The 24,043-nt window shown below is 45.9% G+C and overlaps 1 protein-coding gene across 1 annotated transcript in view; it reads left to right on the top strand.

Moving 5' to 3' along the window:
- Positions 1–2,321: 2,321 nt before the first annotated feature.
- EMP1 (epithelial membrane protein 1) overlaps positions 2,322–24,043 on the top strand; it is a 34,692-nt gene continuing 12,970 nt past the window's right edge. The window contains exon 1 of the mRNA XM_063133658.1: positions 2,322–2,522. The gene's annotated coding sequence lies outside the window, so the exon portion shown is untranslated. The remainder of the gene's footprint in view (positions 2,523–24,043) is intronic.

Raw genomic sequence — 24,043 nt, 5'->3', positions numbered from 1 at the left:
CAGGCAACTGGGCTAATTTCAGGGGTCAGCAGCATCAGGTGTATGCCAAGGCCTGTTGGAGCTCTAAAAGGTTAACAGTTTCTCAGGAAAGTGAAAGAGGAAGTGATGTAGTATTCTCTCTGTTGTAGTAGTTTTAGGCTTCGGTTGGGTTGTCAAACTTGTTTGGGGTTGGGGGAACCTGATGTCAGGTGTGTTTGGCCGTGTCTCCTGCCAGTAGGGGGCATGCTATGCTCCCTGCCAACATTTGGTTCCCAGCCGACGTGCCAGCTGGAACTCATGGACCCAAGGTCAGTGCGCACCAGTTTTCCCTGGCTGGGGAAAGCCTGCCCCCAATGAGTCCTTCCTTGCCGAAGGGTTGGCTGGAGGACATTCCTCCCTCGGGTATCTGCCCCACCAACTCCACCCTGAGTGAGAAGGGGGGCAGGCAAAGCATTTAGCATGCCACTTCCCCTACCAGTTTGGAAGGGAAGTGGTGTGCTAAGTAAGGGGAATCCTCACTGTTTTCTCCGATTTGTGCTCAGAGATAACTGTGGGGATTCCTCACCCCACCTCCTCCCTAACACCCTGGAGGTCTCCAGGGAATGGACCGTGGGGGAAGGGTTTACAGAGCCGTGGAGGCTGGTGGCTCCAATGTCAGTGGGGCAGTGAATCTGCTTCGGGTTTCAGTCAGAACCACTCAGGATTCTAAAGGAGCTATCTAAGGTGCTTTGGTTAGCTCCTTTAGAATTCTGACTGGTTCTGAATGAAACCCGGAGCAGATTTGCCACCCAACTGATATCGGAGCTGCCAGCCTCCGCTGCTGCAGAGTTCAAGCCTCCACAGGCTTGCTGAGGAACCTCTGCAGATCAGATTAGGCCAGTGGACTGGAGTCCCCCAACCCTGGCTTAGGCCTTCTCTCAGTCAGTTGTATCAGGAGAAATTTATGCCTTGTTGGTTTCTTTCAATTTGATTTTTATAAAATTAAAAAAAAAATTAAAAATCCTCCGGTGTCCTCGTTTCAAAGATGCTCTTCTGCCACGAGAACCACACCCACAGGGGGCAGCCTGACGATCCCCAGAGCCTGCTGGCCGCAGTGTGGCTCCACCTTGCTGCTGCTGCTGCCTGTTCACCTGGCCTCCCTGAGAACACAAGCAGCGGCACGAGTGAGGAGATGGAGCCTCATCGGCCGCTTGCTTTGTGCTCTTCCTCTGAGCAGTTTTGTGGATCGGGGCCCGAGGGAGAAGGCAAACAAATGGCCCATGGTGGCAGTGGCGAGGAAGAGGCGAGCCACCGGGGGCTGCTTATGCATCACAGAAAACGAGGATGAAAGAGGGCCTCAGTTTGCACGGTATGTGCATGTGCGAATGTACATGTATAAATGCAAATCCAGAAAGAGTTACCTACACGTTCAATAGAAACACTAGACGTCTCACTATAGTGGCAAAGACGGCAACCAGTTGAAATGGCCCTGCCTGCTCCATCTGTTGTCCAGGTCGTAGCTGTCAATGGGCAACTTCAAGGGCCTTGTCCTGCTCCCCCTCTTGATGGTTCTTTGACTTTCATTCAGACTTGGACTGGACAGTCTTTCATTCAGAGGACACCTCTGGCAGCTCTTCAAAATAGATGACCGCCCCCTATAAAGTAGGACACCTGGCCGCCCACTTGAGGGAGGGCATATCAAAGGCCTCTTGCTCTAGCCTCTAAACTTGGAGACAGCAGGGGAACTTCATGGGCTGAAGCCCCTTGGTCCGGGAGACATGGGGTGGGTGTGCCAGAGGAGAACACCAAGCCCACAGACTGAGTCCTTTCCATGCATCCGTGCCTTCTGGAGAGGGGCCCGAGCTGCTCTCACTGGGTTCACCACCAGCTCCATGACAGACACACCCTGAGATTGGAGAACTTGGCATTCCAAGGAGCCAAAGTTCTCAGTATCCCCAAGCGCTGTTCTCTCTGCACAGCCAACATTCTCCACATTGTGGCAGAGGGTGGTGTTGCTGTTGGACAGTGACTCACGAGGACATCATCACCCCGTGTAGCTGAGCAGTTGTTTGTCTGTTTGTGTGCACTGTACTCCCTTTTGCATTGTTACCACATTTGTAACCATGCATCCCCCCCTCTCTTTTATGGTTGGCAACCACGAGTCAAGTTTGTCCAAACAGACCTAGGCTGGGTGTGTCCCCCCTCTTCTTACTCATCAGGCTGGAGGTCATCCCTTTTTACAGGCTCTTCTTGCACTGAGTCATGAAGAAAGAGAGACTTTGCAATTGCTGGTTCCCATCCAGGACTGCTGGCTCACTGCCAAGAAAGCAGGGCGTAGTAGTGTTTTAATTCCACCCCCCTCCCCACTTTAAAGCCAGGCTGATTCATAGAAAACTCTTCAACTAAAACACAGTCAAAGGACACCACCCAGTTGCACATCCCAATACACCAGCAGGGGAAACTTATAACGCTGCCAGCCAGGGTGCTCCCTTCACTGCAGCTCTGCATTTTAAGGCAGCAGGAATCGAAGGAAGCTCCTTCCACAGAAGACCTCTTTCTCCCAGGTAAGGCTGCTTTCCCACATACCTGTCTGCACATTTCTATTCTAAGCTTGTGAGTGCGATCGCTTGCTTTGAGCTCGGAGCAGGCTGCCTTGTCTTTTTCTCCACAGCCATGCCTGGAACTTTCCTGAGGCTTTTGTCCCAGCTGTTAGCGGTATTTGTTTCACTCGGAAGGTCCCTCTGGCCACATTTGTTTGCTGGCGTCCCGGGCAGGAAAAGAGATGCCACAGGCACCATTGCCCTGCAACAATACAAGCCTGCCTATTGACTTAAGAGAGTAAAAATTATGGAAGGGCGTCGTAATGTGAGACTGTTGCAGAGAGGGGAATTGCCGCATCCTTCCTTTATTATGGCACTCTTGCCTTTGCGAACTTCAGTGGTGGCTAAAATCAAGGAATCGAATGAAACTTCAACAGAAAGCAGGGCTGCTGTTTCAAATGGCCGCAACTAAGACCACAATTTGCACACTCTGGAGCAGTCAGTTTGTTTTAGCAGCTGATAAACCCTGGAAGAAACAGCTGGTCAACTGCTGCACAAATGTGGCTGATCCCAATATATTGTCCCTGCGCCATTTAGTGAGCCCAGTTCTATTAGCAGTAGGTCTGGTCTGGCACTTCGTCCCTTCCCCAGCTCCCCAGCCCCGAGCCAAGAGAATTTAGCTTGAGTTTGGAAGATTCTTTGGTAGCAAGAATGATGTTAAAAATGTGTTTTGTTTTAAGTTGAAAGACTGGCAATGATTAGGAATTCTTAAGAAGGGATGGGTGTATTTGAAGCAGGGTGGATCCACATTGATTCGAGTGGCTTAGAGAGCAATCCTGTGCATGTTTATACAGAAAAAAAGACATACAATTCACAACATCCCCCAGCCAGCCATGCTGGCTGGGAAATACTAGGAGATGTAGGACTTCCCTTCTGTCTAAACATGCACAGGATTACACCCTTCATTTGTTTCCAAGCAAGTCTTTGAGGAGGAGGCGGATACATAGCTTGGCACATTGTCCATTCTCCAGCTATTTCTCTTATGCATTTCCTCCAAGGGTGATCCACCAATCGATATTCATTTATTATTTATTTTATTTACGATATTTATATACCGCTCTCCATTGAAAATTTCGGAGGAAGGAAGACAAAGTTGGCGCCTGTCTGACCTCCAGAGGCAGGGAATTCCATAGGAGGGGGGCCACCACTCTGAAGGCTCTTCCCCTTTCAGCCACATTGCATTTATTTGGCTGGAAGTGTTCATTAGTTAATGGCTACAATTAGCATGCTGTTTTGAAAGTGGCTTGCACCATGCACATCTGGGTTTTCACAATGCAGATGGTATTATTATTGCAAGCAATTTGAGTGCACCTCTGGATGCTTCTGCCAAGTATCACCTGCGGAGAGTGAAATTTAATTAGTCAGTGTTATGAATTGGATGGCAGGCAGTTAAGCAATTGAAACTCCTAACCAGTCAGTAGTCCAGACTAGAAAGCTTCCATTGGGCTATCTCAGTGGCTGGCTATTGCTTTGCTTTTCACCCTGGCGGCAGTCACATCCCAACAGTGGGTAAAATGAGAAATCACTTCTGGGATTATATTACAGCCTGATCCACTCAAAAGCAGGTCTTGTGGTGTTCAGCGGGGCTTTCTCCCGCATAGGCATGCATAGGATTGCAAACCCAGCCCCATGTGCATAAAAGGCATTTGGTAAATAGCAGCGGTATTGCACTTTTAAAGTATGTTATTGGTTAATAGTAGCATACACATACACACACACACACACACACACACACACACACACACATATATAATATGTAGTGGAAATATTTTGTTTGAACAGACTTGCACGCTGCCTGAAGGAATGCAGCTTTCCCTAGGTGTGGTCCATTTCAACATTTTTCCACTGAAGGGAGGGTTCTTTCTGTGCACACATTCAATATAGAGAGTGAAACTTGGATTTGGATAAAGATACAGCTCAGTTTGCCCCTAGGGTAACTGATCTGGCCATGTTAAGTATTCCCTTTGGTACTCCCATCAAAGTATTCCAAATCATTCAGGCCAACGTTGTCTAACCTGGTACCCTTCAAATGTGTTGACTGTGGATGGTGGGTGTTGTAGTCCAACACAACTAGAAGGTACCAAGTTGGGGAAGGCTGTCCTAGACTACACCCCTGGATCTTACAAGATAACATGGCAGTGCAGAACTGGTGAGCTAAATGGATTTAGCCTTGTGTAATAAAGGCTTACCATCTCCTACCAAGCAACAATTATGATATGCTTATTGACAAGATCAGTGTTGTGGTATGAACATTTCACTAAGGTTTGGGGTCCCATTGTACTACCTATGATATGCACACCAAGGAAGGGCTTTGAGATGGTTTTGTTAAAAGATACTACAACTCAGATGCTCATTGGAGGAACATGTACAGTTCTGCTCACCACATTGCAACAAGGATTTTGTGAATAGCTGAAACAAGTTAAATCAGGTTTTTTAGGGGCTGCAGCCATTCCCCTATGAAGAAAGGTTAAGACATTTGGAACTTTTTCGCTTACAATAAAAAAAGGCAAATAAATGGGGCACACAATAGAGGAGCATAAAGTTATCCATGGTCTGGAGAAACAGGTCTTTCATGATGATAGAACCAGGGGTCATCCAATGAAAGTTAGTGGCGGGAGATTCAGGACAGGGAAAAGGAAGTACTTCTTCACACAGTATGCAGTGAAATCATGGGATTCAGTTCCACCAGATGCAGTGATGGCCATCAACTTGGAGGGCTTTAAAAGGGGACTAGACAAGTTCACAGAAGATAAGGCTATAGATGGCTCCTGCTCCTGATAGTTATATACTCACTCCAGCATCAGAGGCAGTGTGCCGTGTATACCCGTTGTTGGGGAACACAAAGCGAGGGTGCTACTGCACTCATGTCCTACTTGTGGGTTTCTCATGGGGCAGGACATGGTTAACCACCGTGAAAAGAGAATGCTCGTCTAGATATGCCTTTGGTGTAATCCAGCATGGCTCTTCTACTATTCTTCTATTCTAATTCCAAATGCTTGTATAAGAGCATTTGTATGAATGATAAATGTGAAGCTCTATTGAGCATGCATGTGTGATGGGTTAATGTGCTTTAAAAAGCAAAAGCAAATGTGCATTCTACCCAATATAAGTCATATGTCATAGAGTCATAGATGTGTGGAGTTGCAAGGTACCACAAGGATCATCTAGGGTTCTGCAATGTGCAGGAAAACCTATTAAACCATCCATGAAAGGTAGCTGTCCAGCCTCTTCTTAAAAACCTCCAGAGATGGAGAACCCGCAACCTCTGTAGAGAGACTGTTCCACTGTTGTACAGACCTTACCGTCAGGACGTTTTGCCTTTTATTTAATCGTCTGCATTGTCTGCGCTACAGGTGTGCAGAATTCAGAAGACACTTCAGGGATCATGTGAAAATACCTTTGCTTTCTACTCTCACCCCACCCCTTATTGATTCAAGGTAGCACTAAGAGACAGTCCCATTGGTAGACAAAGAAGCAAGGTACTGCTAATCATGCCGCACCCCCAGCAACTTTAAAGCAAAACTGGGTGAGTGCCAGATGAACTTCATGGAGAGTAGGAGCTCTCATGAGCAGCAGTGGTCTTCCCCAAAAGTTGGATCACGTTGCAGCTCTCATGTCAGACACATCATGTGGACTGTGCCCATGGTTACTGGGCGGTGCTCTGCATGTGCAAGGCCACATGACAGAGGGCTCTGTATGAATACAAGGAGTGTGGTTGGATGTAAAGCCATGCCAGAATGTTTCAGGTGACTCAGCCTGCAGTGTGTAGGAGGGGAAAGAAAAGATGGAACTTGCTCAAAGAACACCACATGACAGGGAGTGGGACCTGATGCCTTGTCTGCTGCTTTACAACAGCCTTGCTGGATCAGGCAAGGGATCCATGTAGCCCAGTATCCAGTTTCCAACAGTGGCTAGGCAGCTCAATCTGGGAAGCCAACCAGCAGGGCAGGAAGACAGCGGCCAGTTTCTTTAGTTTCTCTGAAGCAGCTGGTATTTCAAGGTATACTGCCTCTGAACTTAGAGGTTCCATTTAGCTACCATGACTGATAATCATGGATTTGAACCAGCAACTATTCACCTTGATGGTCAAATCCCACAAACCTCTCTGATGTGTCATCAGTACATGTTTGCCCTATGTTCTCTTAGGAGTCACTTAAAGGGCTCTGTCTTCCCACAGTGAATTGCCTACTTGCTAAGATTATAATCAGAAGCCTTTCCCCATGTGTCCCTGCTGTCAGAGAGGAGACAGGTGATAGTTGGGGAAAAGTCCTCTCCAGTTGTGGCACCCCAATGGTAGAACACTCTCCCCAGGGTTGCTCACCTGGTGCCTAGTCCAATGAGTTTCAGGCAGTACTGGCCAAGACCTATCTTGTTTATATGCCCAGGCTTTTTCATCACCTAGGCCAAAATGATAACTGCTGCTATTTTATGAGTATTATGTTTTACTGCTGTTCTGTGCTAGAGTTATTGTTAAGGCTGTTATTCCTTTTATTGCCATTTTTAACAGATGTTTAATGTAAGCCACCTTGAAAATTTGCAAAGCTGTGATTTATTTTGAGCAAACAACCTTTTTCTAATAGGCCCTCTGTAATTACGTGCAGGTTTTTTTCTAGCAGAAATTGGTAATTTATGTTACAATTCCCAGCATTTCAGAAGAGTAAGGAGAGGGCCAAGTTATAACCACCAACCTTGAAATATGCACAAGTATAGACCTGAGCTAATCTTTGAGCCTTTGATTTGACACTCACTTGTTCATTCATTCTCTCTGTGTGTGTTAAGCACCCTTTCCCAACCTGGCACCCTTGACTGCATGCTTGCTGGGGGATGCTGGGAATTTTAGTCCAACACATCTGGAGGGCACCAGGTTGGGAAGGCTGTTGTACAGTGTGGTGATTTAGAGCAGGGAATGGGCAGAAGAAAGATCTCCAGATATTTTGGACTTCGATTCCCAGAAGCCCTTGCCAGCAGAGCAGATGGCCAGGAATGCTTGGAGATGAAATTCATAACATTTGGAGACCTACTTACTGCCCTTTCATGATTTAGAGAATCCAGACACTGTTGCCCAGTACTGAGGTGTGTATTCCTCAGTCAAGCACTCGAGACAGGGCCCTGCCTTCATCTCCCTTTGCCTTCCAGAGATGGTCATTGCAAAGCAAGGACAGAGGGATAATCAAGAGTGCGCTGGGTAGTTATGCCTCTTCACCATCCATTTCATGGCTTTGCCTGACAGCTGGACAGAACTTGTCTGTTTAATGTCTTGACCATAGGTCCTCTCTTAACATGTCCATAAGAAAAATACATAGCAATAATTTTGAACATCCTCAGACAACTATGTTGTCATAAAAAGCCAAATATCTCAGGCAACTGAAAACATTATATTTAATTATCCTTAAAGCAATCACCTAAATATTTATCCATGTAAAGGCATGTTAAGCCATTTTGAGAGAATTTTAAAGCATGTGCAATCAGTGCTGTCCCCACTTCAGACCTACACATATTGATCTGCTGTTTTGCCTAGAGCCAACCTGTGTACAACATGCACATGGGTCTGGGTAGACTTTCCCCATTCAATAGAAGTGTCTTGCAGCATGCCAGATTGCCCATCCAGAGCCTACATGTCATTGTGCTGTTCCTGTATGGGAGATGATCCCCAGGTGAAGATTTGAGACCAAGGGACTGCAGGGCAGGAGGTGAAGGGGGGCTAAAGGTCCAATCCTGCTTCCTTGCTCTGCTTTGACTCACTTAGGCTCAGCCCTGAAACAACATAGGGAAAATGTTTAGCGAAGTCAGTAAGCAAGCAGAAGGCCCAAAGCACAATACTCCCGGTCTATGAAAAAGGACAGTCCAAAAGCAACATCTTATCAGGAATCAAATCAGCAGCACAAGAGAGTAGAAGCAAGGTTTCATAATCAGGAGGGCTGAAATAAGATGCAGTTCTATAAAATAGCAAGTCTCCAATGAGAGTTTATAAGCTGGAGCTTCCAGGGCCCCACCCAGGACTCAGCTGCAGCTCTTCAGAGGCACTTTGTCAGAGATCTACGCACATGCAGGGCCTTGCTCACAAGAAGGCCCTTACTCTTGAGGAGACTTCTTCAACAAGCAGGCACTCCTTTGCTTGGCTACTCTCCTAGACGTATTCTTAAGCATGAATGTTCTCATGGACTAAATGGTGACTCAGCTTCTTTCTTAGATGCAGAGCACCCTACCTCTCAAGGGAGACCTGAAGGCATCACTCCTGAGGGTCTGACTGACACTCAGAGTGGATTCACCACACCACTGACATCAGAGCCACCTGCCTCCATTGCTGAGGGCCCAAGACCATTTTGAGCAGTCCTGGAGTCCTCTGAAGTGGCCTATTCCTTGGGGACATCTGGTTTCAAAGGTTCTAGCTCTTCGTCTGATCATGCAGTCATGGTGTTCCCTTCCATGTATGGATTGTTCTAAGCCTGGGCCGAAATCCCCCACTGTCTCAGGTTCCTGAGAATTTTCTCTCCCCTGCAAAAACAGGAGCTAACTTTCTGCTGCTTTCTTTAAGGGAGGAAAAATTCTCTGAAATTGTCATAGGGGTGTTACTACTTACATGGCTTAACCTTTTGAGGTGGCCAAGGGTTTTCTGGAGTGGTCTCTCTGTGTGTGTGGCTTGTTAAATTGTTTACAGCACTGTGGTGCTGCACTTCCCAGAATGCCCTGGGACAACATGACATGTACTGATGTTGCATTGCTCTCAAGGCATTCTGGGAAGTGCAATCAGTGTAAAGTTGTGGAGAGAGCCTTGCACCACTGTGTCTGGTGTAGGCTTTTTTTGTTGTTGTTGTTTATGTGAAAACAAAACAAAACAAAACAAAAACCCAGAAAGAGGTTAAACAAGGGAAAAACAGCATCCCCCTCTTGAAAACTTCAGGGAAATACCTTTCCTGCCTCCCCTGATTTGTCAGGAGGGTTTCAATTTGCACCCATGTAATGAATTTGGGGGGGAATAAGACATTTTCAAATGTTTGGCTCAGCTCACTTTAATCATGTCCAAAAAGGGTGTTAGTCTTTTTATTGCCATGGCAAAAGATGCCACCTTCCACATCTGCAATAAAAATAGGGGTCACAGGCCATGCTGTGCCTTAGTCTATTGCTACATGATATGGGTGCTTTGGGAATCTCGTGTTCCCAGCTGACCACACCTTATTCTCTCTCCCCCCCCCCCCCCCACACACACACCACACCTTCCAAGCCCTCACTTGGGAGTCCTCCCTAGTGATTACGTGGGTTGTGGATGGACACACCTCTTGATAAAGAGAACAGAGGGCACGGGCATTCTTTCCATCCAGCAGATTCAGGTCAGAGTCTGTTTGAGATGTGTTAAAACAGAAAGGTTGGAGTCCAATGCCCTATCTGTGATGTCAACGGGTTGCGGTCCTTTTAAAGGAGACAGGTCAGGGGAGCTGATTAAAAGGGAGATGAACTCACACAGCAAAAGAAATGGAGACGGAAGAGAATTTAATCGCCCAGGGCAGGAAAACACAAACAATGCCAGGATTTGAAGAAGCAGAACTGGCTCATTTCGGATGACACAGGCTATGGAAGTAGTTATTTTTTAAAAAACTATTTATTGCGTTTTTATACCGCCCAATAGCTGACACTATTGACGGAGCATATCGAGGCTGTCTTCATATGCATTAGCTAGCCCTAAACCCTGTGACCCTCACAGATCTGACTTTTGCACTCATAATCTCACTCCACCCACAATTTTTTAGTATACATTTAGGGTAGAATGAGAATTTTTATAAACTAAATGGACCCAGAAGGTGATAGTTATTCATAGAATCATATAATAGTAGAGTTGGAAGGGGCCTATGAGGCCCTGAAGTCCAATCCCCTGTTCAATGTAGGAATCCACCTTAAAGCATCCCTGACGGATGGCTGTCCAGCTGCCTCTTGAATACCTCTAGTGTGGGAGAGCCCACGAACATTGTCATACTGTTCTTACAGTCAGGACGTTTTTCCTGATGTCCAGCTGGAACCTGGCTTCCTGTAACTTGAGCCCATTAGTCTGTGTCCTGCACCCTGGGAGGATCGAGAAGAGATCCTGGCCCTCCTTTATGTGACAACCTTTCAAATATTCGAAGAGTGCTATCATGTCTCCCCTCAGCCTTCTCTTCTCAAGGCTACACACACCCAGTTCTTTCAGTCTCTCCTCATAGAGCTTTGTTTCTAGACCCCTGATCATCCTCGTTGCCCTCCTCTGAACCTCTTCCAGCTTGTCCACATCCTTCTTGAAGGGTGGTGCCTTCTAGGACCATAGGAAGGTGCCTTCTACCGAATCAGCCCAATGGTCTGCCAAGCTCAGTATTACCCTGACCAGCAGCAGCTCTCCGGGGTTTCAGACAGGAGTTCTTCCAGTTCTAACTGGAGATGCCAGGGATTGAACCTAGGACCTTCTGTGTGCAGAGCAGATCCCCTGCCACCAAGCTACAGCTAGAGAAGTCAGAGAAATCTGCAATGGAATCACATGAGTTCAGATTTCTATTAATCTGACCCGCAGTGGGCCGGCTTTTTCCAAGTTGCACGGATTCTGCAGATTTGTGGACCAAATTCTGGGATTGTAGTCATAGAAAAATATATTTTAAAAACAACAATTACTGGCCAAAAATGTGCATTTACTCTATTGGCTAAAGCATCAAAAATTGCATCTGGAGGTGATTAGCACATGGGGGGGGGCTATTCACACATTTTCATATGTGCAAATTCGTGCAAACTCAGGAGACTGGATGAAAAACCAATTCTTTCAGTGAGCAAATGATGGAATGAAAGACACCTGGCAATCCACGCAATGCAGACGAAATGGATTTTTTAAAAATCTATACATTCCTAGCTACAGCTCTGTCCCAAGGATGCAAAGTGCATATTTGCAAAGTACGCAGTTGTGATCCTCTGTATGTGATGCTGAGCCAGCTACCCAAGAGAAATACTTTTGGGCAACCCAAATTAGGATAACACTCACTCCGTCTTTGATCTTTGCAAGCAGCAGTCGTAGGGTTCCCCAGCTTTCCACTGACTTCTTCAGCTGTGCCTTTAACAGCTGCTTGTTCTTCAGCAATTAGCGGGAGCAGCTTTCAGCACATGGCTAGAAATGCTGTCACCTGCTAATTGGTGTAGATCAAGTGACACTTAAAGTGGACTTGGCTGCAGGCAATGAAAATATATTCCTTAAAAGCAACCAACTTGAAAACTTTTGGGTGATTCCCCCCCCCCAAAAAAAAATACAATCTATTTTTATTTTAAACTTTTGACTAATATAGGTGTATGTGGGAATAGACAGGCTAGTAAATATTTTTGAGGACTAGTAACTTTTGTAGACTTATTTGCAAGGCTGTCTTAAGGCACAATCCAATGCATGTTTAGATAGAGAAATGTCCCATAACTCTCAGCATGGCTGGCTGAGGAATACTGGTTGCTGTTGGACTTTTTTTTCTGTCTAAACATGCATAGGATTACACCCTTAAGGACAGAACTACAGGGCAGGGCTGGTTGAAAAGCTGGTAAACTTAAGCATTTGCACCGCCCAGAGAGCTCCGGCTATCGGGTGGTATAGAAATGTAATAAATAAATAAATAAATAAATAAATAAATATGTGATCAATCAGAAGGGTTGGTTACCTTCTTTAAAAATCAGCTTATATTTTATGACATGAAATAAATCCTTTTACTAATCTGTCTGAGAAAACCTAGTCAAACCCCGGTTATGAAAACATGCATGATTTTAACGTCAACTCAGAGGAGGTGCCTGTGCATGTAAAGACTTGAATCAGGACAGTAGCCCAAGCCCACAAAGCCTGTTTCAATCTGAGCCTTCTGAAGCAGTGAGAGATTGGTGGTACTTTTTGGTTCTAAATTAAAATTTCTCCTTTTTACTATGCAAACACCTTGACAATCACATATGAAAAGTTCTAAGCAGGGTAAAATCTTTTCTCTCGGAATGTACCCAGAAATCTGGGGTTCACACAGTTGGCAAGTTCCTGTGCTTTCCTTATGCTATTTCAGTAATCACTACAACAACTCTGCCAGTGTTATACTTCTTGCATTAGACACAAAGGAGGGAGGGAGGGAGACAGAGAGAGAGAATGGCTTGCCTAAGACCACACAAGTGAATTCATGGCTGAGGTAAAATTTGAAACCAGGACTTTCAGTTCAAATAAACGTTATTTTTTAAATTATTTATTGCATTTTTATGCTGCCCAATAGCCAAAGCTATTGTCAGAGAAATCTGCATCAGAACCAAATGACTTTGGATTTATTTATTTTTAATGAACCCATTGTGAAGATTCCATAGCGGACTGGCTTTCCCCTTTGGGTGGATTCCTCAGATTTGTGGGCCATCTGTCTAACCTTAAGGAATTTTGCACAAATTTCATCATAAAAAAATACACAATTTTTTTTTAAATGGCCAAGAACGCACATGAAAATGGGTAAATTTGTGCATTTGGGGGAGAATTTGTACACCTTCAGATGTGTGAGTTTGTGCAAATTTGGTAACTTTAAAAAGTCTGATTCCAGAGGTGGGCGAATGACAGAACGAAAGGTGCCTGTTAATCTATGAAAAAGAGACGGAATGGATTTTACATAATTCGTATGTCCCATGTCTCACCTCCCTCCTCTCCTCTTGAATTTCAGGAGTTCTTCTTATGCCTTTCTAAGACCACAACCCCATGCGTGCTTAGACAGGAAAAAAAGTCCTGCAACTCTCAAAATGCCACAGCCAGTCACACTGGCTGAAGGAAGCTGTGAGTTGTAGGGCTTCTTTTCCTGTCCAAACATGCGTAGGATTGCACCTTGGGTATATAATTATGAACCATTTTCAAAACAGCAACAGCAACACAGAGCTCTCCAGGAAACTAATGTGACGTATGTGAATGACACATAAACCCAACTCCTTCCTGAGGTGTAAAATGCTGCAGAGAGACAGGCCGTGGTTTTAAAGTGTGTGGACTTACAATGGGGGAAAGACTAATGTGCAGCTTCCATCCATTGCTTTCTCCCTTCCTCTGTTCCTTGGCCTGGGCCCTTCCCTCTTGCCTGCATGACTGGAGTAGAAGTGGGTGGCTGCAAACAGAAGATACAGTATTTTCCTCCAGTGGTTGCTCCTGGCTGCCTTCCAGGCCTCAAGCTGCCGCCTCAGCCCTTCCCTTTTGCCCAGAGAGTGCCGGAGTTTCCGTTGAGGCTCTCGCAGGGCTTAGCGCTCCAGGGTTGCCTCCTTCGGAGCAAATGCCAGTTGCTCGGCACTGGCCTTCACAGCCGAGAGCATCACCCGCTCTCCGAATGAATCACAGACCCCACTGCTGGGAAACCAAGACGTAGCTCATGTTTTCCATGCTTCCCCTCACCGCAAGTGAGAGCAAAATGATTCCCACCAGTATGTCAGACCAGGCTTGCTCAGTGGGGATTTCCACTGCTTCCCTTGGGAGATTGTTCCATTGCTTCATGGGCTTCCCTTAGTGGAGGCTGGTGGCTCCTATGACAGTGGGGCCGTGAATCCGCTCTGAGATTCAGTCAAAAACCCTAAAGGAGCTGTCCAAGGTGCTCTTCTGCACCTCCACATAGCCAGAGATTTGGCTAGGTGGCAAGTTGTACCCTGACTGCTTCTGACTGAAAACCGGACTGGATTCTCTGCCCCACTGACACCGGAGCCACCAGCCTCCACTAGCTTCTCTTCTACATAACTGCTCCTCATAACCAGCCAACACACGTTTGGCTGGCTTAGCTGCACTTCCCGTTACTGTTTGCTTTTGCCCCACTTTGCTGTGAATGTTTGCATATTCCCGGGCAGTTAACATAATGCCTCTCCCCACCCCTGCCGCCGAGCTGTTGTGTGTACATGCAGAGTGCATATTTGAATCCTTTTAATTGCTACTCATCAATAGAGAAGCCCTAAAGCTTTCACATACAAACACAATCCAGACACACATCCAAGGGATCCCCCTGTTGAAAGAATCGACTTGCCGAATCAAGTTAAAGTGTCAAGGACAGGGTGTACCGGCTTCAGGTTATGGCTGCCTGCCTGTTGTAGCACATCAGTATGGCATCGCAGGCAGGGATGTGGGGAGGGGAAGAAGAGGATCAGAAAGAGGAGACAACTCCGTGTGGGATTCATTTGTCTTTATTGTAGTCTGTCTTTTGGAATCAAGACCTCCCTGTAAGTGACTTGGTGCTGATGTTGGTGTTGATGGGAATGGGTACCTTGCCAAAGTCCTGATGACTGCTGCATCCTTTTGAACAAATGACTTAGTGGATGGTGAGATCCTGGCATTAGGTCATCCCAGGAAGCTGAATTTCTCTGTCGTATATCCTAGACTGGACTCGCAATGCAACGCAGTTCCTTCCTGTGCAAAAAAGGAAGAGCAGAATGTGAATTCCCCTTTATGTCATAGGAAGCTGACTTCTACATGATCTAACTGTATGTCCCTCTAGCCCAGTATTGCTTACTTAGTCCATGTAAACAATACTGGGCTAGATGGACATATAGATTGATCACGTAGAAGTCAGTTTCCTATGACATAAAGGGGAATTCACATTCTGCTCTTCGTGGTTCTCCAGGATCTGAGGTTGAAATGGGCCTTTTCCTTCATCTGCCACCTGGTTCTTTTAACTGCAGATGGTGGGGATTGAACTTGGAACCTTCTGCATGCAAAACAGGTGCTCTGCCACTGAGCTGCGGTCCCTGCCTTTCCCTCCCGCCAGGAGGAGAGTAGGCTGATGTGAATGTCCACGCCCCTGGAACAAAGCACTAGAAGCCGCAGGAATCCCTCTGCTCCAGTGCTGGGTTAAGGTTAGGGTTAGGGTTGGAACCTGCTCTGGTACCAAAGCAGCACATGTCCAAATGCTGTTTTCCCAGGAGATGGTGAGAACAGAGATCCAGACATGCACTCACCTCTTGATGGCCTCCTTTCAGCAGATTTGGCAGAGTGGGCATAAATGATCCAAGAATCCCAAATGCAGTTGTACTGATTTTGAGATGAATGATATATTTTATTGAGGGAGGCACCCATTATTTGGCGTGTCACAAATCTCGCCATGTATTTGCTCTAGCGTTTGATTCATCACTTTAATTTCCAACTGCTGAAGCCCTTGATTTAAGCCAGTATTTGCTCTATTACTCATCCTTTTGAATCAGAGCTAGCTTGCCACATTTGTGAGAGAGGGACCAGCCACTAACAGGGGAAGGCTGCTATTGCCTGGCCTTTTCTCCAAGATGTGCGCCTGTAACTCCCATCTTCCTCTAGTTTATGCCTGACATAAACAAAAAGCAAGCAAACAAACAAAATACCTGGAGGCCTGCAGTTAGCATGCCTCAGCACACAGCCCTCTCCTCTGTCCCCCACCGGGGGGGGGGGGATCTACACTATTGCTTTTAAAGCGCTTTAAAGCACTTTGAAAACGTTTTGAAACCTGTATATATGCAGTGTGTCCTGGGCCCCAACAGTTCTCAAAACTGTTATAAAGCGCTTTAAAGCAGTAGTGTAAATCCCCTGCTAGCTACCCAATCAATGGACAATCTCCCCCTCTTTCCTTCGCCCACCTTCTTTCCCATTCCATATTCTCCCCTGGTTCCCACCAGTTCAACATCACTTTCTGCACTCCTCTCTCTCTCTCTCTCTCTCTCTCTCTCTGTGTGTTTATGTATTATGGGAGTAGAAGAGCACACAAAGTTGGCTGACTGCAGGCAGCAAAGGTGAATCGTGAGGAGCTACAGTGTTGCTGCTAGTGAAAACTGGGTGAGGAGTGCATCATGTCAGTTGCTCTGGAAGCCGTGACGTGCTCCTGTATCACAGAGAGACTTGGGAGCCTCTCAGTCTTGCCTCTTCTCCCCTCCAAGCCCCAAGTACACATGCAGGGTGGTTCATAACAGACGAGGTTTTATCACCACGCTCACATTGGGAGCATTAGAAGCTGATACACTTCACCACTTCAGTCGATTGTAAGCACTGCAGAACCAGTGAGGGCAACCTTAGGGTGACCCTATGAAAAGGAGGACAGGGCTCCTGTATCTTTATCATTTGCATAGAAAAGGGGATTTCAGCTGGTGTCATTTGTATATATGGAGAACCTGGTGAAATTCTGTCTTCATCACAACAGTTAAAGGTGCAGGAGCTATACTAGAGGGACCAGATTTAAAAAAGGGCAGGGCACCTGCAGCTTTAACTGGTGTGATGAAGAGGGAATTTCACCAGGGGTTGATCTACACCAAGCAGGATATAACACTTTAAAAACAGTATGAAAATGGTATTTGTAATGTGTCCTGGGCCTGAACAGTTGTCATAATCATTATAAACTGTTATAAACAATAGTGTAGACACTGCCCAGGTTCCCCAAATATACAAATGACACCTGCTGAAATTTCCTTTTCAGTACGACTGTTAAAGATACAGGAGCCCTGTCCTCCTTTTCATATGGTCACCCTAGGCAACCGTGTATTTGTGGGGCAGCAAGGTGTGTGTGTACGTTTTCTGCTTCCCCAGGGCCAGACTCGGGGGGATTGAAAACATGTTTTGAGGGCCCTTCTGGCCCCATTCTCTCCATATTACCACAGGCTGGAAACAAGAACCACCAGATCACCTGATTGTCTCTAACAGCTGCTTCTTCCACTGGGGCAACACAGTGTAATTAATATACTGTCTGAGAATCTTGGTCAAAGGGGAAATTCATGACTATAAACAACCTCCAAAGTGAAGGCTGTTTGGAATTGCCAAAGGTCCATAGCTCTGCAAGTTCTCTTTTCCCTCCCTTTCTGCAACATCCCCTTCACAGCCCCTTGTATAGTTCATCATTCACCACCCGAAGCCCTTTCACCACCTCAAGCACACAAGGTCCCAGGTTCAGTGCCCAGCATCTTTAGGCCAAAGGTTCCAATAGCAGATGACGGGAATCTCTCCCTAATGGTGGGAATTTCTGCCTGAATCCCCGGAGAGCTCATGCTGGAGTAGATGACACTGATCAAGATGAATAGGGCAGCCCTGTCTTGGGCAGGGCCGGCCCAAGACATTTTGCTGCCTGAAGCAAAGAATAAGATGGCGTCCCCTCCCTTCCCACTGGCCTGCTAGATGAATCTGTCTTCAACACTGACAATGGTACAGCATCCTCCAACTGCACCTGAAGGCAGCAGCCTAACTTAGGGGGCCCAGAGCAGGCTGCAAAACAGACAGGGTTTTCCTCCAACACCTTCTTGCCACCTCCAAAGATCTGCCCCCTGAGGCAATTGCCTCACTCTGCCTAATGGTAGGGCCGGCCCTATGTCCTGGTATAAAGCAGATTGCTATGTTCTCTGTGAATGAGACCTTGTGAGTAAGGGCTTGGTGAAGCATGTTCAGACTCTTCATTTCTCTTCTGCATTCCTGCCCCTGCTAGTGTTCTCTGTTGACCCCTCGGTATGATTGTAGTCCTCTAGCCTGACAACCTGCATAACATGAATGGTTTCATTGTTGATGTTGTGGCAGGGCCTCCCCTTTTCAGCATTCCAAACCTGGGCTGCAGACTCTCCTCTTCTCCTCACTTGACAGCACAGAAGGAACCAGGGCTGAGGGTTTCTTCTTTGCTCAGAGGTGTGGGAAATGTTTGTGTCTTGGAGTGGGGTGAGGCCGCAAGGAAATAGCAAAGGCAAGTATTGCTCATGTGCATTGTGTGCATATTTTTCATTCTCCTGTCTCAGTTCACATGGAGTTGAACTTTATCAAGCCTTTGCAATTCTGTCCTGACATTTACAAGATTTCCCCTTTGTACATCATCCGAACTCAAATGAACTGCCAGGGGTCTATGTTTTAGTGAGCACTTCTCTCTCTCTCTCTCTCTCTCTCTCTCTCTCTCTCTCTCTCTCTCTCTCTCTCCATCTTTGAGGCTAAGATATGATGCATTTATAACAGGGGTGTAGAACATCAAGTCCACCTGGGAGTCCCAAATGGGCATGACCTCTTCCCCACCAACCACTTTTACTTCGGGGGTTCCTAGCTTTTGTGCATTTCCCCCTCATTCAGCTTGAAATGCCTCTCCTAAGGTGTAGTTACTGGCAGTAAGAGCTTTAAGCTAAAAGATCCTGGTATTTGTTGCATTGTTGCCTCTGCCCCCATTTGCCTTTGTCCCTGCCCACCACTAGAAGCCAACCCCCTTGAGAGCTGCTTCAAAGTGGAATTTGGCCCATAGGCTGAAAGGGTTAAACACCCCTGATTCAGGAGGATCTCACAGGGCCTGAATATAGAGGGCAGATAGAAAGAGTGTAACAGAGCACACATTGAGTTAGTACCAAGAGCATGAATTTCAACGCAAAATCAGAAGCCAGCTCTTTATGAGGAAATTGACAACTGTATGCAAATATATAACTGGGCAAAAAACATAGTTACTTGCCACATATTGCTGAGGGCTACATAGCTGAAACATTGAGGAATAAGATAGATAATTCTCGAATAAAAACGGCAGTAAAAATCAGCAGACTTAGAGGTTTTATACACAAGAGATTTAATGTGTGCTCATGATTTGTTACTCACAGTTGTTTGCAGTCTCTTTAGACAGTGTTGCAATCCTCCAGTTTCACTTCTGTTTTTTCAGAGCACTTCCCTGGTTGTTGTTGTTGTTGTTTTTAGAATGGGGAAAATGGGCTATTATTTTAGAGCAAGGAAAATTCTTGTTATTATTTTCTTGATTTATTCATATATTGGAGGCTTCTGCCCCGTTGGATTTGTTTTGAGGTGTTTAAGGCTGTGTATCAGCAAGGAGAATTGTATCTTTTTGTATGCTTGATTACAAACAGTATATGTAGGATTGTTGTAAATATCACCCACAGTTGTAATACATTTTGTCTATCTTTCACTTCATGTGTGAGTCTTTGTGGTTGAGTGCTTAGGACCCCAATTGTGATTTGTTATTGCAACCACAGCCTTCTGTTTTCTGTACTTTAATCAAACGTGGCCATTCTGTAATAAAATATACATCTGCCTTCAAGGGGTGGCTATCAGGGTTCGTAGATCAGAGGGCTGGGCTTAAGCCATAGATCCAGGAATTAAGTAAATTGATGACTTCCCTGCCAAGGAGAAGAACCATTCTGAGATGGGGAGTATCTCTTGACACTTTCTGGATAGGTTGGCTGGATTGGGGCAGCAGAACATACCATTTGCATGAGACAAGGACTCAGTTTGCAATCAGAGGGCCTCTCTTGGCTCTGGATGGCCAATTGAAAATGCAGGGACACTTCTGTCAGGCAATTTCATGGGTAGAAAGATTAATATCACTATCACTGCAATAATAGGAATAGTATACTCTTGAGGCAGCGTACAGAGCCTTGTGCAGAATGCAGAGGTTTTGCCTGAGGTGGGGTGGGGGGTTCACAAAGGAGGGGATAAAGGTGAAGGAGAACGATATGGCCAAGCAAAGTAGCAGCAAGGATGGGGCACTGGCCGGGGAGGGTGAATGGGCAGTCAGGCACAATATGGAAAGGCTAGTGCAAACACCCCACTCCACCCTCATAGCCTTGAGGAAGCATTCAGTGAGGAAGCATACTCTTGTCCAGGCCGGAGTTTGACCAATCAAGTAATTTTCGCCTCTCATTAGGTGTGTAATTCTGAACAATCCTGTTGGTTACTTGCTGATCTTGGTGGAGGATAAGGGGGGGGGGGAGTCGCTATGTTCTGCACATCCAGTAAAAAAAAAAAAAAAAAGGCAAGTTGTATCATCTGGTTCCAAAAAAGGCCTAATAATTTCTAAAAGCTGGTCTCTGAGGCACGCAAGATTGCAATTAGATGGAGAGGAGGGAGTGGGGAAGGTAGAATAAATGAGTAACACGTGTGACTGTGCAAAGCCCTGTGGTTAAGATTTCCACAAAATGCCTTATTAAAGGGAAGCTGTGCTATTATATCATCACCACTCCCCCTGTTTCGAATCTGCTGCTACATCTCTTCCTGATCAGCGACAGGGTCCATTGACAAAATCATACTGCTGCTACTGAGTTCAACAACCTTGCCTGGACCACATCAATGGATTAGACCAGGGACAGGCAGAACGGAGATCAGCACTAGGAAGCTGACTTAATTTGCACAACTCCACGGGCCAGTTTTAGAGTTTGGTGTTTGAAACCTTCGTTTGTAGTAACTCAGATGCAGACCTGTGCTTGCCATACCGGCATCTGGCTCATGGGATGTGTGATGGGCCAATGGAAAAGGACCTTTGTTTTTTCAACGCTTCCCAAATAATTGGGTATAGAATATGGGACTCATGTGGGAGAGTTGCCAAGGTTGTAACAGAGACAATACATGGAGAATTTGGAGCATACATGGGGTATTTGGCTGGACAGACTGGGCCAAGGGAGGGAGAAGGGCTCCACTCTTAATGGATTTGAGATCTAGGAGACGAAATAAGTGGGCTGAAAACTGGGACACATTTGGGGGCATCAGAGGCTGAGGGCAGCCTTATTTCCTACCCCAGCAGTGTCTCCACATGCAGTGCAGCTCTTTACCTTCTGCTATGTAAGGGAACAGCTGACCACCTCTACAGGGAAAGCAAGACACTGCATCTGTGGGCGTGGGGGTAACAGGAGCAGAAGCCACGCCCAAGACAAGGTTGCACTGACAGCAGTTCCACAAAGTGGCACCTAAAGGGCTCGATGCATTCTGGAAATTTATAAAGCAGCACCTATGCTGATCCTCTGCCTGTGAGGGCTTTTCTTCAGAAGGCATTTATCATGCCTTCATCATTCCCTACTAACAGTTGTTTGTGGGTTCTTTAGATGATGTTGTGATCCTCTAGTAAAGAGCACTTTCAACAACAACAACAAAAATGAGAGCAAGGAAAATGCACTATATGATTGTAAAATCAAAAGAAATAACTTTTTTCACTTGTGTATTTGCGATTGGTTATGTAGCAGGAAGCCAGGAAAGGGAAAACACTTTGTGTGGTGCTCAGCTCTCAGTTCTGTGATGAAAGTGAAAGTAGATAAGCCGATTAACAGCCAATTAACAGCCTCAGGTAGAAAAGCTCTTGGTTTGATATAAACAGTGGAGTCTATGACATCTGACGTGTCATATAGACCCAAGGTTATTCAGCAATTGATATTACAACATATTTGGGGCTGGGGGCTGGAGGAAATCTTCACCACTTCTTCTAGTTTTGTGCTAGCACACTATAGCAGGATCTACACTACTGCTTTAAAACGGTTTATAACGGTATTGACGACCATTGGGGCCCACGACACACTCCCTATACAGTTTTCAAACTGTTTTCGAAGTGTTATATCCTGCTTGGTGTAGATCTGGCCTATTATCTCATGCTCAGGGGATGCATGGGAAGGCATGCCCTTAGTTAAGAAGGCATTCTGAGAGGGGGAAGCCTGAGATTGCCATGCAGCCATGAAGAACCCATCCACTGCTCCTTTTTCCCTGCAGCAGTAGCAGCAACAGCAGTGACTAAGACACCAAGCTTTTCCCACTTCCAAACAAAAATAGTCAGCGCCACTGAGAAATTCCACAGTTGCATGGACAGGAAAGAATGGGGAAATGAATCAAGTTAATTACAAATAAATGGCTACTTTCTTTGGAAATGTACTGAGGCAAGCTCATTGTATTAAAAAATGATTGGGTGGGTCCCATGTTTCAAAGCAGGGTTTGTTCTTTCGCAAGAACTGCTACAGTAACATCATTGATCCATCTCCTCCAACAACGGGCTTTCCTAAATGTCATGGTGCCTGGCCTGACAATAATCTAGCATGCAGCCCTGGGGATGCCAGCATTAATTCTGGTTACTTGGGACCGGTTTATTCCAATTCAGGCTACGAGTGGGGAGGTTGTATGCTTGAATGAAGAGAGAGAGAGAGAGAGAGAGAACAAGAACTAGCATATCTGAATGCTGCATCAAGGATATTGGTGGGTGCTTGCTCTTAGGTCCACACATTACACTATCCTGCAGTGTCTGTACTGGTTGCCAGTTTGTTTCCAGGCACAATTCATACTGTTGGCAATTACTTTTAAAGCCCTAAATGGTCCAGGATACCTGAAGGACCACCTTTTCCTGTATCAGCCTGTATATTCATTAAGATCAAGGGGAGGTGTCCTTCTCTTGTCCCATTGATGATGGGGGCATGAATGGTTGAGACAAGAGATTGGGCCTTCTTGGTGGCTGCACAAATACTATGGAGCACCTTGCCCCATGAAGCCCAAGTAGCCCCCTCTCCAGTTACCTTCCACCAGTCAGAGAAGTCACGCATTACCAAACGTTCCACTACCAATCATATCCAGTTCCTTGTATACTATAGTCTACAGCAGGGCTGGGCAACTTGTGGCTCTCCTGATGTTGTTGGACTGCCATTCGAATCAGCCCTAGCTAGCCTGGGTAAAGTTGAGGGATGATGGGTTAGTAGTACATCAACAGCTGGAGGGACATAGGTGTCTACTGCAACTTTCCCAACCTGGTGCCTGGTGTGTTGGAGAACTAACCAGGGCTGATTATAAGGAGCACATGACTCCCATGTTACAACAGCTTCACTGGCTACCAGTCTATTTCCTGGTACTACTCAAAGGGCTGGTTATGACTTTAAAAGCCCAGCATGACTTGGGAGCAGGTCAGTTGACATTATTCTCCATTCTGAACCTAGCCAGGCATTAAAGTCTTCAGGGAAGGCTCTGCTTTCCGTCCTGCCAACATCACAAGCATGTTTGGAAGGGAACACGAGACAGAGCCTTCTCAGTGGCTGCTCTGCCACAGGCTCTGGAACTCCTTCCCCCTCCCCCGCCAAATAGAATAGAATAGACTATTTCTTACACACCTCTCCCTCTGGATCGAGGCAAGGAACAACATTAAATACAAAATCATAATAAAATGCCTTAAACTGGTTAGAAACATATGGAACTGATAAAATATTGAAATAACAATTAGATATGTTTTAAAAAACATCTGGGTAGGCATGCTGGAAGAGATCAGTCTTTATGGCTTTCTTAAACTTGGCAAGACTATTAAGTCGACGAATCTCTAAACCAATAATAATAATAATAATAATAATAATAATAATAAGCGGCAGCAGCAGCAGCTATGGACCCCCCATCTAGCATTTAGGTAGGGCCTGAGTTATAGAATATTTGGAGTAGAATGAGGGTTCATGGAAAGCAAAATTCCTTTCTTGACTCTAACATACACCTTAATACGTGGAACATGATACTGAAATATCACGTAGTGGTTTGTAGTGTAATGGTTAGCATCTTGGACTAAGGCTGAGATTCAAATCCCCAATCATTATGACACTTACTGAGTCACCTTGGACTAGGCACTAACTCTCAGTCCAGCTTAGCTTGAGGGGTTGTTGTGAAACTAAAATGGGGTAGGAGAGACAGTCATGAAGCTCCCCTGAGCTATTTAGAACAGGGGTGGGGAACCTTTTCCTCCATCTGGATCTGCATTACCTTGGTCAAAACCTTTTGGGGTTCACATTCCGGTAGCAGGTGAGGCTGTAGGCAACACGGGCAGAGTTTGCGA

This window comes from Elgaria multicarinata, chromosome 9, assembly GCF_023053635.1.
Source record: "Elgaria multicarinata webbii isolate HBS135686 ecotype San Diego chromosome 9, rElgMul1.1.pri, whole genome shotgun sequence".
NCBI classification, from domain to species: Eukaryota; Metazoa; Chordata; class Lepidosauria; order Squamata; family Anguidae; genus Elgaria; species Elgaria multicarinata.
This window is presented reverse-complemented; position numbering and strand designations above follow the sequence as displayed.